General features: G+C 48.9%; 1 protein-coding gene across 2 annotated transcripts in view; it reads right to left on the bottom strand.

Annotated features, from left to right (window-relative positions):
• DYRK1A (dual specificity tyrosine phosphorylation regulated kinase 1A) overlaps positions 1-1,899 on the bottom strand; it is a 149,008-nt gene extending 147,109 nt beyond the window's left edge. Inside the window, exon 1 of one of the 2 annotated variants that reach the window (XM_047098672.1) lies at positions 1,657-1,899. The gene's annotated coding sequence lies outside the window, so the exon portion shown is untranslated. The remainder of the gene's footprint in view (positions 1-1,656) is intronic. The other variant, XM_047098673.1, reaches the window with a different exon arrangement.
• Positions 1,900-13,064: the final 11,165 nt, after the last annotated feature.

Raw genomic sequence — 13,064 nt, 5'->3', positions numbered from 1 at the left:
AGACATGACAAATTTAGGAAAACAAAACCTAAAGGTAATTCCACTGAATTATTAGAACTCCCCCAAATCAAATTAAATATATCCATTCTTAAACATTTTGTGTATGTAAGGTACAAGAGGTCATACAGGAAATCTATTCAAAGATTTAAAAATTCCTAAAAATAACTTTACACAAAACTTTCTCATGACTCATCAATACTTAAGTGATGCCTACAGTTAAAATTAAGTGTGAAGAACAAAACGCACCAAAAAATATTTCTTAATTCCTTCCATTCAAGAACTGCCTACATAGTTGGGTTTTTTTTTGGGGGGGGGGGAGGTGGTGGGGAGGGTGGAGGGAAGATCTGACAAGTTTCTTTAAGAGGGTCTCCTTTCAATCTTTCCACTTCCGCAAAGACAAAGTTAATTCCATGCTCAACACTGCCAGGGGCACAATCTCTGGGTTAGAACCCTGAGTCATTACACACAGATCGCTCCAAAATTTGCCAGTGTTTATAATAATCGGTTATAACCTAGTGATTATGAGCCCAGGCTGGCTACAGACTCCTGGCTCCTGGAGTCCCAGCTGTATGACCTTGGATGAGTCACAGCTCAGTTTCCTCACCTGTGAAATGGGTTAACAGTTCCTACCGGTAGGAAAAGCAAGTTCATACATGTAAAACCCTGACAATACTGCCTGGTACCCTTCGTCCTAATCTTTAAAACATGCGTGTGAAAACAATGCCATACGGTGTATTTTCTAACAACTTGGGCGGAATTCAAAAACCAAACGGTGCTGGCATTCAAGTGCTGCACCTAGATTACGAGGACCATATAATCTAGTGCTGGACGAAAAGCACAGCCCATTAGCCAGAATCACTCACTAATTTTGCCATTTTTAACTATTTCAGACTAGGGAGGGGCCTTTCGAGAGGTGTTAACAAATTCGGCAGCTTTGGTGGATCCAAACGAGAGCGGGTTTGTGCCTGTAAATAGACTTGTGAAGTTTCGTTGCAATAGCCAGGTATCAATTATAATTTACGCATTCTCAACCACCAACTCCTCCGGCTGCTAAACAGGTCATTACTCCACCTCGAGGGGCCGGGATCACTTGCACTCACTGCACAACTTCGGAGCACGCCGAGTGCCCTCGCTCCGGCACACACCCCAAGGGCCGCTGAGGGACCCGGCTCCCGACCTTCCCCGGCGCCTCGCCCAGCAGCCAGCCCCATTTTCTTAACCCGTGCATTGTCCTTGCGGAGAACCCCGGCGGATCCCACACTGGTGGGGACCGAGAGGAGGGACGAGGGAGGAGCTGGGGGAAGAGGATGAGGAGGAAGAGGAGGAGGAGGAGGAGGAGGAAGACAACCTCCTCCCCTCCGCTCGGGCGACCAGTGAAGGTCTGGCGCTTTCTCCGGCCCCCAGGCCCTGGCTCCCGGGAGGCCGTGGCCCCTGCTCCCACCCTCCGCAACTTTCCCTCCGCTCGCACCCGCCTCTCCTCCGGGACCAGGCCTGTCGGGCTCCCTCCCCCGGCGGCCGGCCCCGGGCCGCGGCGCCTCCTCCTAAAATGGCAGGTCCCTCCCTCCGCCCGGCCGGCCTCGGCGCGGGCCCGGCTGCAGGCCGCGGGGGGAGCCGGGCGCCGGGCCGGGCGGGGCCGCGGCCGGGCCGGACACTCACCGGGACGATGGCGGGGCGCTCGCGCCGCTCCCTCCGGTGAGTCTCAGCCTCGGGCTCCCGCCGCTGCGCTCCCGCCGCGGCCTCCGCAGCCAGCGCCGCCCCGGCCGCTTCTCTCCGCCCCCGGCGCTCCCGGCTCCGCGGCCGAGCCGCAGCCTTCTCAGTCTCTCTCCGGCTCCGCGGTTCCAGCGGCGCCCGGGGCCGGGGAGGCGACAGCCCCCTCCCCGGCAAATACCGCAGTCCCCGGACCCCGACTCCCGGCGGCGGGGCCGCGCGGCCCGGCGCGGCGCGGAGGGCGGCGGCGGCGAGGCCGGGCGCCGAGTCGCGGCCGCTCCCGGCGGCTTCTTCCCGAAGAGGATTTTGTAAATCTCACAAAATGGCGCGCGCTCCAAACCTGCGCAGCGAGAAGCGCCGGGGCCCGAGCGGCGGCGGCGGCGGCGGCGGCGGCGGCGGCTCCTCCGCCAGGAGAGCCCGAACCGCCCGCCCCCGAGTCCCCGCACAGACAGACAGACACACACACACACTCACACACACACACACGCACGCACACTCGCCCTCGCACACGCTCACTCACACACACTCTCACACTCACACCGGTCCCGCCCGCTCGCCGGCGGCGGCAGCGGCACCAACAGCAGCAGCAGGAACAGCAGCAGCAGAAGCGGCGGCGGCGGCGGCGGCGCCCGCACCCCCCGCTCGAGGTGTCCGCTCCCAGAGCCCGACCTGGGCCGCGATCAGCAGCAGCGACGGCAGCAGTCTCCCCGAATCCCCCCGCCGCTCTTGCCGCCGCCACCCCCGCCTCACTCCAATGGGGCTTTTTATTATTATTCGGGCGGGAAGCGAAAGGGTTTAAAAAAAAACCAACCAACAAAATGGCGACGGACCGACCCGGTCGCTATAGCAACTGTCAATCAAAACGCAAAACCCCGGCTGACGTGCTGACGTCCTCCTCCCGCCCCCCGGCCCCAAGCCGGCGGGCGGGGCCTGTTGCTCGGGCAACGGCAGATTCCGTTCCCTCCTTTCCCTCTCCCCCTATGTCCCCAACCAACCACCCAACCCCCTCAGGTCACGTGAAGGATAAATTCGGAGCTCGGGCCCGCTACGAGTGTCAGAGGAGGGCGCGTGATTCGCTCGGGGGAGGGGAGAGGAGGGGGACGGCCGGGCCGAGGGAGGGAAGGGAAGCGAAGGGGGGCGAGGCGGCGGCCCGGCCTGTGCGCGAGCGCCCGCCGCCTCCCCGGCCTCCTGGCCGCGCCCCGCCCCGCGCCCGCGCCCGCGCCCGCGCCGACTGCGGCCCGGGGAGCGCGCGCGGCCTCCGCGCCGCCGCCCCCGGAACCCCGCGCTTCCGCGTCGTGCGCCCGCAGCCCCGCCCGCGCCGAGGGGGAGGGGGCCGGGCTCTGCGGCCGCGCGGGGACCCGGGAAGCCCACCCCCTGGCGCCCGGGCCCGGGGCTCTCACCTTCATCCCCGGGGAGCGCGCCGGCCGCGGGAGGGCGGCCCGGGTGCGCACGGCCGCGCGTTTCAACTGTTCTTCGAAGGGTTCGCGTGCCCCCCTCGCCGGAAAATGCCCACGGAGGCCGCGGCGGGGGTGGGGAAGAGGCCGCCTCCGCGTTTCAGACATCTCAGGAATTCCGGACGCTTCGCCCGAATCCGGGATGCCCCTGCGGCTGACACCTTGATTAAATCCTGCCTCTCGATTTTTGCGGCAACGAATGCCAACGATCAGATATTATGCACGGAGCCATCATAAAAACTTTTTTAGGCTGTGCACGCTCTCCCAGGCTTTCCCACCTATTCCAAACCCCTCCCCACCTTTCTGGGCGCAGCCTTTCCTTCTGGAACGGAATGCCCCCAACATTCATCCTCTTGAGCTATTACTGTATCCTGGTTGCCCAACTCCCTGTTTTCCTCTTTGATGCACCATCTCCGCTTCCCGATTCTTTTCGCCCACCGCTCTTCATTAATATTCTGGCTTCCGTGCGTTTTTATTTTATATACCCCTTCCGCCTGGCTAAATATCGCTAGGTGTGCTTCCCAGGCATTAAAATCTAGATATGCTAGTAGCCATGCTGTGCTGGCTACATCGTAAGCAGTAGACCGCCACTGGCTAAAAATTATATTCTGTGCCAATGCTAATAAAATGGCACTTAAAAATGTTACGCTAAAAAGGATGATATAGGTGTTATTTTACACCAAGTCACAAATTTATTGATTTCTAAGCTTATTTTCCCATCATATAATAGTGTTCCAGTTTTTTTAAGCTGTTCACAAATACATTAGCAACAGATATGATCTTGTTGGTGTACAGAAAGGCCCCATAATAAGTACTGGTCTCTATCCTATGTGACTCAAGGAAAGATACTTGCTTTAAATGATTTACAACAAACGTTTCCCTCCTACACTTATCAGAACATTGGTATAAGGCAACAATTCAAATTAGCCAGGCCCTGAAAAAAATCAGACTAAACCTCAAATAAATTAGCTAAAAAGTAGTCAGGCAAATAGCTTACTTCAGACTGATTCTTCATGTTATCAAAAGTTCACTTGGGGGGCACCTGGGTGGTTCAGTCAGTTAAGCATCAGACCCTTGGGTTCTGCTCAGGTCATGATCTCAGGGTTCTTGGGTTGGAGCCCCACTTCCTCCCAGGGCACAGCCTGCTTGGAATTCTCTCTGCCCCTACCCTCCCTCTCTCCTCCCCCTCCCCGCCCCCCCCCCCGCAAAAATAAATAAATTTTTTTAAGTTCTTTTGGATTGCTGCTCCTCAAAATTGACTCACTAATGTAATTAAAATCCACATTCAACTTGATTGTTTTTGAAGGAAGTAGCCAAGCATGTCCCTACTGAGGTGAAAGATCCTACCTTGATTCTTCCCAAGCTCACACTTCTCCTTACACAACTTACACAATCAACTTCTTCCTCCACTGGCTCGTCTTCTCCCTGCTCCCCACCCCACCCTGATTCACCAGTTTCACTTCTATCAGAACACTTAAGCATTTACAACCGGTAACACTAGATTTGAGTCAAATTTTTATTGCTGGTGATGAAGGAAACTTGCATAATTAAACTTCTAGGTAACCTGCAAAATTTTATGGCAATGTCTCAGGAAATGTGTCCTTGTCTTCAGTCAAATCAATCTGGAAGATCAGGTTGAGGCAGAATCTTGAGCTAAGATCAGGTTGAGGCAGAACCTTGAGCTAATAGTCATGCATCATAGAAAGAATTGATGGTCTTCATATCTAGAAGGCTGTATCCCTTCTCCCCAACACCCCTACCCCCAGCCTGACAGCCTCACACAATATTGATCAATGAACTATCGTGTCCAGGTTGGAGTGCTGTAAAATTAGTTTTATATAGGGCTTCACCTAAAAAGGAACATGTAAGTTGTACTGACTCCAAACAAGTGAACACAGGTAGGCAGGAAGGACTCTGGTAGAAATGCCAGTTCAGTGTTGACCAGGTTCATCACTGTCATCTGAGACTTAGCCCTAGCAGACCCTGTGGCAGATATATCCAATCATAGAAGTGAACCTCTAAAAGCAAAGACACCCCCCCAACTCACAAATAATAATAGCCTCCATTTACCCAGTACATTCTGGGGTAGCTCCAATCTCATAGCAACATTACATCCCCACTATACAGATGAGAAAATAAGTTCTGAGTAATTCAAAAAACTTTCCCAAGGTCATAGCCCCAGTACCTGGTAAAGCCAACATTGAAACCCAGGTGTAATTGCAAAGCCCATATTCTTTCCACACCAAGATGGCTCAAGAGTATTTGGAGATTGGGTTCTTACCAGAGGTAATCAAGAGTAAGCCCTAATCGAATATGACTTATGTCCTTTTAAAAACGGGAAATTTAGGGGCGCCTGGGTGGCGCAGTCGGTTAAGCGTCCGACTTCAGCCAGGTCACGATCTCGCGGTCCGTGAGTTCGAGCCCCGCGTCAGGCTCTGGGCTGATGGCTCGGAGCCTGGAGCCTGTTTCCGATTCTGTGTCTCCCTCTCTCTCTGCCCCTCCCCCGTTCATGCTCTGTCTCTCTCTGTCCCAAATAAATAAATAAACGTTGAAAAAAAAATTTAAAAAAAAAAAAAAAACGGGAAATTTGGACAGAGACAGAAACACACACAGGGAAGACAAAGGAAAACACCTTCTACAAGCCAAGGGATAACTGCCAGAAACTAAAAGAGAAGTTGGGATTATTGCTCACAGCCTTTAGAAGAAACCAACCTCCTGGGGTGCCTGGGTGGCTTAGTCGGTTAAGCGTCCAACTTCAGCTCAGGTCATGATCTCACAGCTCGCGGGTTCAAGCCCCACGTCGGGCTCTGTGCCCATAGCTCGGAGTCTGGAGCCTGCTGTGGATTCTGTGTCTCCCTCTCTCTCTGCTCCTCCCCCACTCATGCTCCGTCTCTCTCTCTCTCCGGAATAAACATTAAAAAAAAATTTTTTTTAGAAGAAACCAACCTCCTGACACCAGAATTTTGGAGTTGTAGCCTCCAGAACTGTGAGGCAGTAAATTTCTGTCCAGCCACCTGGTTGGTGGTGCTTTGTTTTGGCAACCCTAGCAAACTAATTCACAGATCCAAGCCAAGATGCCCGGATTTTTTGTTTGTTTCCACTTGTGTCAATGACCAATCTTGGTGGTGCACCTACTAAGCCCAGGAGTTCACTAGTTGGAGCCCTGCCAGGAATTAGAACCCAAACTTTCCAAGGACAAACTAACAAATATTCCTATCTCTGCCCCTCCTACCAGGTGAGAAGGTGGACTATTGACAACTTATCCCTGCACAGTGGTGTGGCTGCAATCTGACACCCATGCTCTTCTTAAAGACTTCTGAATGAAGGTCCTTGATTGATCCCTTTATACAAGTTTTACTGTTTGCTCTGAATTTAATAGTAATTCATGTGTATAAAACATTAAAAACAAACAAAATAAGACAAGAGACGGGCATTATTTAAACTGACAATGGTAGTATGTTATGAACCAAGAAGTTAATACAGTTGGCCCTCGATCAACACAGGGTTAGGGATGCAGACACCCCCTTCCCATTACAGCCAACACAGAGAACTTTAGACTCTCCCAAAATTTAACTCTTAAGAGTCTATTGTTGACCAGAAGCCTTACCAATAACATAAACATACAATTAATACATATTTTGTATGTCATGTGTATTATAAACTGTATTCCTACAATAAGCTAGAGAAAGAAAAAAAATTTTTTTTAATTTTTTTTAATGTTTACTTATTTTTGAGACAGAGCACACGGGGCAGAGAGAGAGGAAGACACAGAAGCTGAAACAGGCTCCAGGCTCTGAGCTGTCAGCACAGAGCCCGACACGGGGCTCGAACTCAAGGACAGCGAGACCGTGACCTGAGCTGAAGTCGGACACTCAACCGACCTAGCCATCCAGGCGCCCCAAGAAAATTGTAATTTTTTTTTAAAGACTAGGGGCGCCTGGGTGGCGCAGTCGGTTAAGCGTCCGACTTCAGCCAGGTCACGATCTCGCGGTCTGTGAGTTCGAGCCCCGCGTCGGGCTCTGGGCCGACGGCTCAGAGCCTGGAGCCTGTTTCAGATTCTGTGTCTCCCTCTCTCTCTGCCCCTCCCCCGTTCATGCTCTGTCTCTCTCTGTCCCAAAAATAAATAAACGTTGAAAAAAAAATTAAAAAAAAAAAAGATTATCAGGGGCTCTCCCATTATTTTTTTAAATTTTGTTAATGTTTACTGATTTTTGAAGGAGAGAGAAACAGAGTGTGAGGGGGCAGGGGCAGGGGCAGAGACAGAGGGAGACACGGAAGCCAAAGCAGGCTCCAGGCTCTGAGCTGTGGGCACAGAGCCCGACGTGAGGCTTGAACCCACAAGCCATGAGGTCATGACCTGAGCTGAAGTCGGGTGCTTAACCAACCGAGCCACCCAAGTGCCACAAGACAATTGTTTTTAAAAAATCACAAGAAAAAAAAATAAAAAAATAAAATAAATTAAAAAAAAAAAAATCACTGGGGCGCCTGGGTGGCGCAGTCGGTTAAGCGTCCGACTTCAGCCAGGTCACGATCTCGCGGTCCGTGAGTTCGAGCCCCGCGTCAGGCTCTGGGCTGATGGCTCAGAGCCTGGAGCCTGTTTCCGATTCTGTGTCTCCCTCTCTCTCTGCCCCTCGCCCGTTCATGCTCTGTCTCTCTCTGTCCCAAAAATAAATAAACGTTGAAAAAAAAAATTTAAAAAAAAAAAAAAAAAATCACAAGAGGGGATCCCAGCTCAGTCAGTTAAGCACCCGACCTCAGCTCAGGTCATGATCTCAAAGTTTGTGGATTCAAGCCCCACATAAGGCTCTGTGCTGACAGCTTGGAGCCTGGAACCTGCTTCAGATTCTCTCTCTCTCTCTCTCTCTCTCTCTCTCTCTCTCTCTCCTCTCCCTTGCTTGTACTCTGCCTCTCTCTCTCTCTCTCTCTCTCTCAAAAATAAATAAACATTAAAATTTGCTTTTAAGTCACAAGAGAAAATACATTTACGGGATCAGCTGTACTCAGTTCTCTACATCAGAGATCCAAAAAAAATAAAAGTGATATATGGTCACTGCAAACAATTTTACGAAATGGAAAACAGTAAAGAGGTACAGATCATTCGTAGGTGTCCCCAGAGATAAACCTTATTCATATCTTCATATTGACATATACCCTCCCAGACATTCTTAGGAATTAATGCATACACACATAGAGGTGCATTTCATGCCTTCTTTACTTACAATTCTGTTATGAACACATTTTTCTGTTAATCAGGTAACATTGAGGTGATTGTTTCAACAGCTGCAAGTATGCTATCAGTTGAGTGGGCCATAATTCATTTAACTGTTCCTTTATCGTTTAAGGAAGTTTTCCCTTTTTTATTACAACTAAAGCTGTACAGAGGTGCCTGGGTGGCTCTGTCAGTTACACATCCAACTCCTAGTTTCAGCTCAGGTCACGATCTCACGTTTTGTGAGTTCAAGCCTCACGTAGGGACTTGGGATTCTCTCTCTCTCTCTCTCTCTCTCCCTCTCTCTGCCCCTCCCCCGCTCTCACAGTTTTTTTCTCTTTCTCTCTCTCTCAAAATAAATATTTAAAACAAATAAATAAGTAAAGCTGCATAAACATCACATAAATACATTTAACACGCCTGTCCAGCTATTATTCCTCAGGGTGAGGTAAGGGCATACATCCTTAAAAAGCTTTGATTCCTGTTGCCAAAACATCCCTCAGAAGCGATTTCACCAATTTGCAGTCGTAAAAGTCATGTGTGAGAATGACGTTTCCCACTCTCTACCACTCTCTTGTTTTAATTTACCTTTCTTTGATTATTTAAGGTCTTCTGTCTTTTATATGTCTACTGGCTCTTTATTCCCTGCCTGTATATATATTCATTCCATGCTCATCTGGGAGAGAGGTGGGATTTTATTGATTTTATTTTTCTAATTTTAATTTTTCTATTTCTATTTTTTTTAACTTTACTGCAAAAAAAGAAATAAAAGTGAACAAAGGAAAGAAAACTGGAAGGCTATATGTAATGGTTAGGCTAGTGTTAGATGCCCATCACCCTGATTTATCTGTGATCTCTGTTCCTGTCTCCCCGGGGGATCTAATCTGGACCTTTTCCCTGCCTCAGCTTCTGCCCTCCCCCTCCTACCTCCTCTTGATGAGACCTTTGACCAAGTGCTCCATTCTCCTAGCATCAGGAGGTTGCTTACAAGGTTGTTCGATGCCAAGATTTGGATCTAACGGTGCCATCTTTAAAAAGGAGGACAATATTCATAACTTTCCTATCATGTAAGAATGTTTACCAAGTATTATCGCACGAATTATAGTTAACGTTTTCTTTTCCTGTGACATCAAGATAAAGGCTAAATAGAAAATGTGAATGGTTAAATAGAATATGTAATAGTATATATTTTGCACTGTTTGAGAATAGCTTGAAACAGTATTTAAAAAAATTTTTTAATGTTTATTTATATTTGAGAGAAAGAGAGAGAGACAGTGCATGAGTTGGAGAGGGGCTGAGAGAGAGAGACACAGAATCCGAAGCAGGCTCCAGCCTCGGAGCTGTCAGCACAGAGCCCGACGTGGGGCTCGAACCGCAAGCTGTGAGATCATGACCTGAGCCGAAGTCAGTCAACCGACTGAGCTGCCCAGGCGCCCCGAAACAGTATTTTGCAACATTTTGGCAAGACTTGAAAAGGAACGCACTTTAATATATTGATTCATAGGTATATAATAGCTTCCTCAAAGTTAACAGGTTGGGAGAAAATGCCCTAATGAAACTGAAAAACAATTAAGTACGTGGAATTAAAAATTAGGTAGAAGACACAGAAATCTACAAAGGTCACTTACTTCAACACTTCGTTAGCTCAACAATTCGTGAGTTGGGGATTATTTTCTTGGCTTTTTAATGTAGCTACATAATGGACATCATTGAATATTCCTACAGTGTTTACTGATATGTGCATTTCCTGCTACCGTCTTCAACATTTTTGCTCTTTTGCTTCTATCCAATTCAAAAGACGTCTGTAATTGTGGCAGTGGCGTCACTTTATTATACTGCATTTGCATGCCTGTCTCTTAACCACCAGCGTGCTCGTAGGGCAAGGATCCTACACTTTCAGCCTTTCATCCACTACCACTGTATCTGGTCCACCATAAATACAATATCGTTTTGTATTTTTTAAATGAATGGTGAGCTCTAGCCATTTGCTTCCTATTTTCCTCCATCCCATCTGACGTTTTAGGCAATTGTAAAAATTTAGGGGAAACTGTCCAGCGATTTGTACAGAAGCAGGAAATGTTCTCTTCTGATCTTAAAATGGATGGGATTTCTCTAGCACAAGAGGAAAGATTGTTGCAGTCAGCAAAGCCAGCAAAAGAAAATTCCACGTAAGAGATACAGTTCTGTTCGTGATCACCATGTAACTAGTTAGTTCTACCACCACAGTGTTTCTCAAACCAGTGTTTGTGCACAGTCTGCAGTTCACCCCAGGTATCTCCAGTTTGAGAAACTATAAATTCGGGCATTCTCAGTGGACAGATATTTCAGAAGGACCTCTGTGTCACTGACACTTTTTTTTTTATTTAAAAATTTTTTCTTTAAGGTTTATTTATTTATGAGAGAGAGAGAGAGAGAGCGCGCGCGTGAGACAGAGCACAAGCCAGGGAGGGGCAGAGAGAGAGAGGGAGACCCAGAATCTGAAGCAGGCTCCAGGCTCCGAGCTGTCAGCACAGAGCTTGATGCAGAACTTGAACTTGGGGAAAGGCAAGACCATGACCTGGGCTGAGTTTGGACACTTAACTGCCTGAGCCCCCCAAATGCCCCTGTGTTGCTGAGTCTTTTAACATCTATATAGCTGCCTGCCTGCACTGTTAGTAACTCAGGGGCAGGGCCAAATAGTCAAAAGTCCATTTATGAAGGAAAGCAAACACGTCTGTCTATTCCCACATCTGCATTTACTTCCAGACTCTTAAAAGCAAAAATTATTTATTACATCTCCTTCTTAAATATGTAACACACAGAGTATAGAGGACCAGACAAAAGGAGCCACTAATCCCATTGCCCAGATAATGTTTAATTTTTTTAATAAAAACAATTCAAGTACGTGGTTTGAAAAGCAGAAAACAAAACAGAATAAAATAAAGAGTAAAAGCCCCCTCCTAGCTTCCCTGTCTCCTTTCTCTGTCACCCTCCTTTCCAGGGCCACAGGGACTTTTTCTCAAATGCTGTGTCATTTGAACAACCCAGAGGGCTCTCTTAGCTTTCGGGATAACATTTCTGTCTTTTTTTTTTTTTAACGTTAATTTATTTTTGAGAGAGAGAGAGAGAGAGAGCATGGGAGGGGCAGAGAGAGTGGGAGACACAGAATACAAAGCAGGCTGTAGGCTCTGAGCTGTCAGCACAGAGCCTAACACGGGCCTCGAACTCATGAACTGTGAGATCATGACCTGAGCCGAAGTCGGACACTCAACCTACTGAGCCACCCAGGCGCCCCTAGGGTATAACATTTCTACTACTTGTTAGTGTGTCACGATCTAACCCCTAGGTCCTTCTTGGCCAGTTGAGACCCCAGAACATAACTGGCTCTTTTCTGCATACTCTTCTCCCCCCTGGAAGGCCTTGTTCCCTGGCCAAAGCCTTTACTTTCCTGTGTTTTTATTGAAAGCTCCCTTTTCCATCAGCCGGGAGAAAAAGAAACTCTTCAAGAGCAGAGACCTAACTCACTTGGCTTTTTTTACCTCCCCTCCCCCGTGCTTGGCATATACTAGTTACCAAATAAATGTTCTGGTGAGAATAAAACCACCACAGAATTGCAAGACAGCAGGAGCTGGCTTCAGTAGGCAAGCAGCTGAAACCAGGAAATGGTTAAAACCAAGAGGAATACACTTCTTCACCCAGGGCTTGAAAGGGGGTGGCCATCTGCTTCCGGCTTTCCTCTCCCTCCCACAGTGGATGCAGGCTTCCTGAAGACTGGTGGGGATCCTGACTGGGAGGGTTGTCAACCCACAGGAAAGGCTGCAGTGGCTTCAGTGAAGCACGGAAGGAGTGTGACTTGGGGGGTGGGGATGTCACTGTCATGGTACCTTCTGATTTACTCTGGCTAGAAAGGCGGGTTGGGGGGGAGGGTGGGGGAGAGGAGGGATGGAGGGGTGGAGGGGAGGGGGGATGGGAGGGTAGGGGGGTCAGGGGCCGTAGGGGTGCAGCAGGGAGCTGGTCACCTGAAGATGCTGCCAAAATGGGACCTTGACATGTCCTTCTAGAATGTCTAGTCCGAGAAGGACTGGGATGAAGGCAAGAATTCAGGAGGAAGCAGAAAGCAGGAACCAATTCCTGGGCGACGTGCTGTGCAGCGAGGCAGGTAGAGCGGAGGGCGAAGCCCAGGGGTCCAGGGTTCTGAGTTGAAAGGGTCCAATATATTCGAGGTATATGATTTCAGACCACTAAGGAAGGGCGCTCTGTCCTGGGCAGAAGTCACCTGAGCCATCAAAAGCTCGTAGGCTATCAGAATGGGAAGAGCCAGGCCCTTAACCTGTCCAAACCCTAATCGTGAAGTCGCTGCTATGGGCCAGAAAAAACACACAGGAGACCTTATCTGTTAACTGTATGGCGACATGCTGGTCACATTCGTCATTGAAAAGATTTTCATTTTCTTGCAGGAAAGCAGGGCATAGGCAATGTCCTGTGAATCTGGACTTTCTAGAAGAGTTGGTGACATTAGTAATCATCAGAGCAACTGGGAAGAAAGCGGTTGTAGGGATGAAGAATGTGGGGATCTAGTCTAGGGTCAACCGCATCCCAGCTGTAAGGTCCTGGGCGATTTAGCCTCTGTGGATCTTTTTCCTCGTTTTATTTATTTTTTTATTTTATTTATTTATTTTTTCAACGTTTATTTATTTTTTTTGGGACAGAGAGAG

The sequence above is a fragment of the Lynx rufus genome, unplaced genomic scaffold (assembly GCF_022079265.1).
Source record: "Lynx rufus isolate CCGP_SWC_20201006 ecotype Redwood Valley unplaced genomic scaffold, mLynRuf1.p SCAF_5, whole genome shotgun sequence".
Taxonomy (NCBI): domain Eukaryota; kingdom Metazoa; phylum Chordata; class Mammalia; order Carnivora; family Felidae; genus Lynx; species Lynx rufus.
This window is presented reverse-complemented; position numbering and strand designations above follow the sequence as displayed.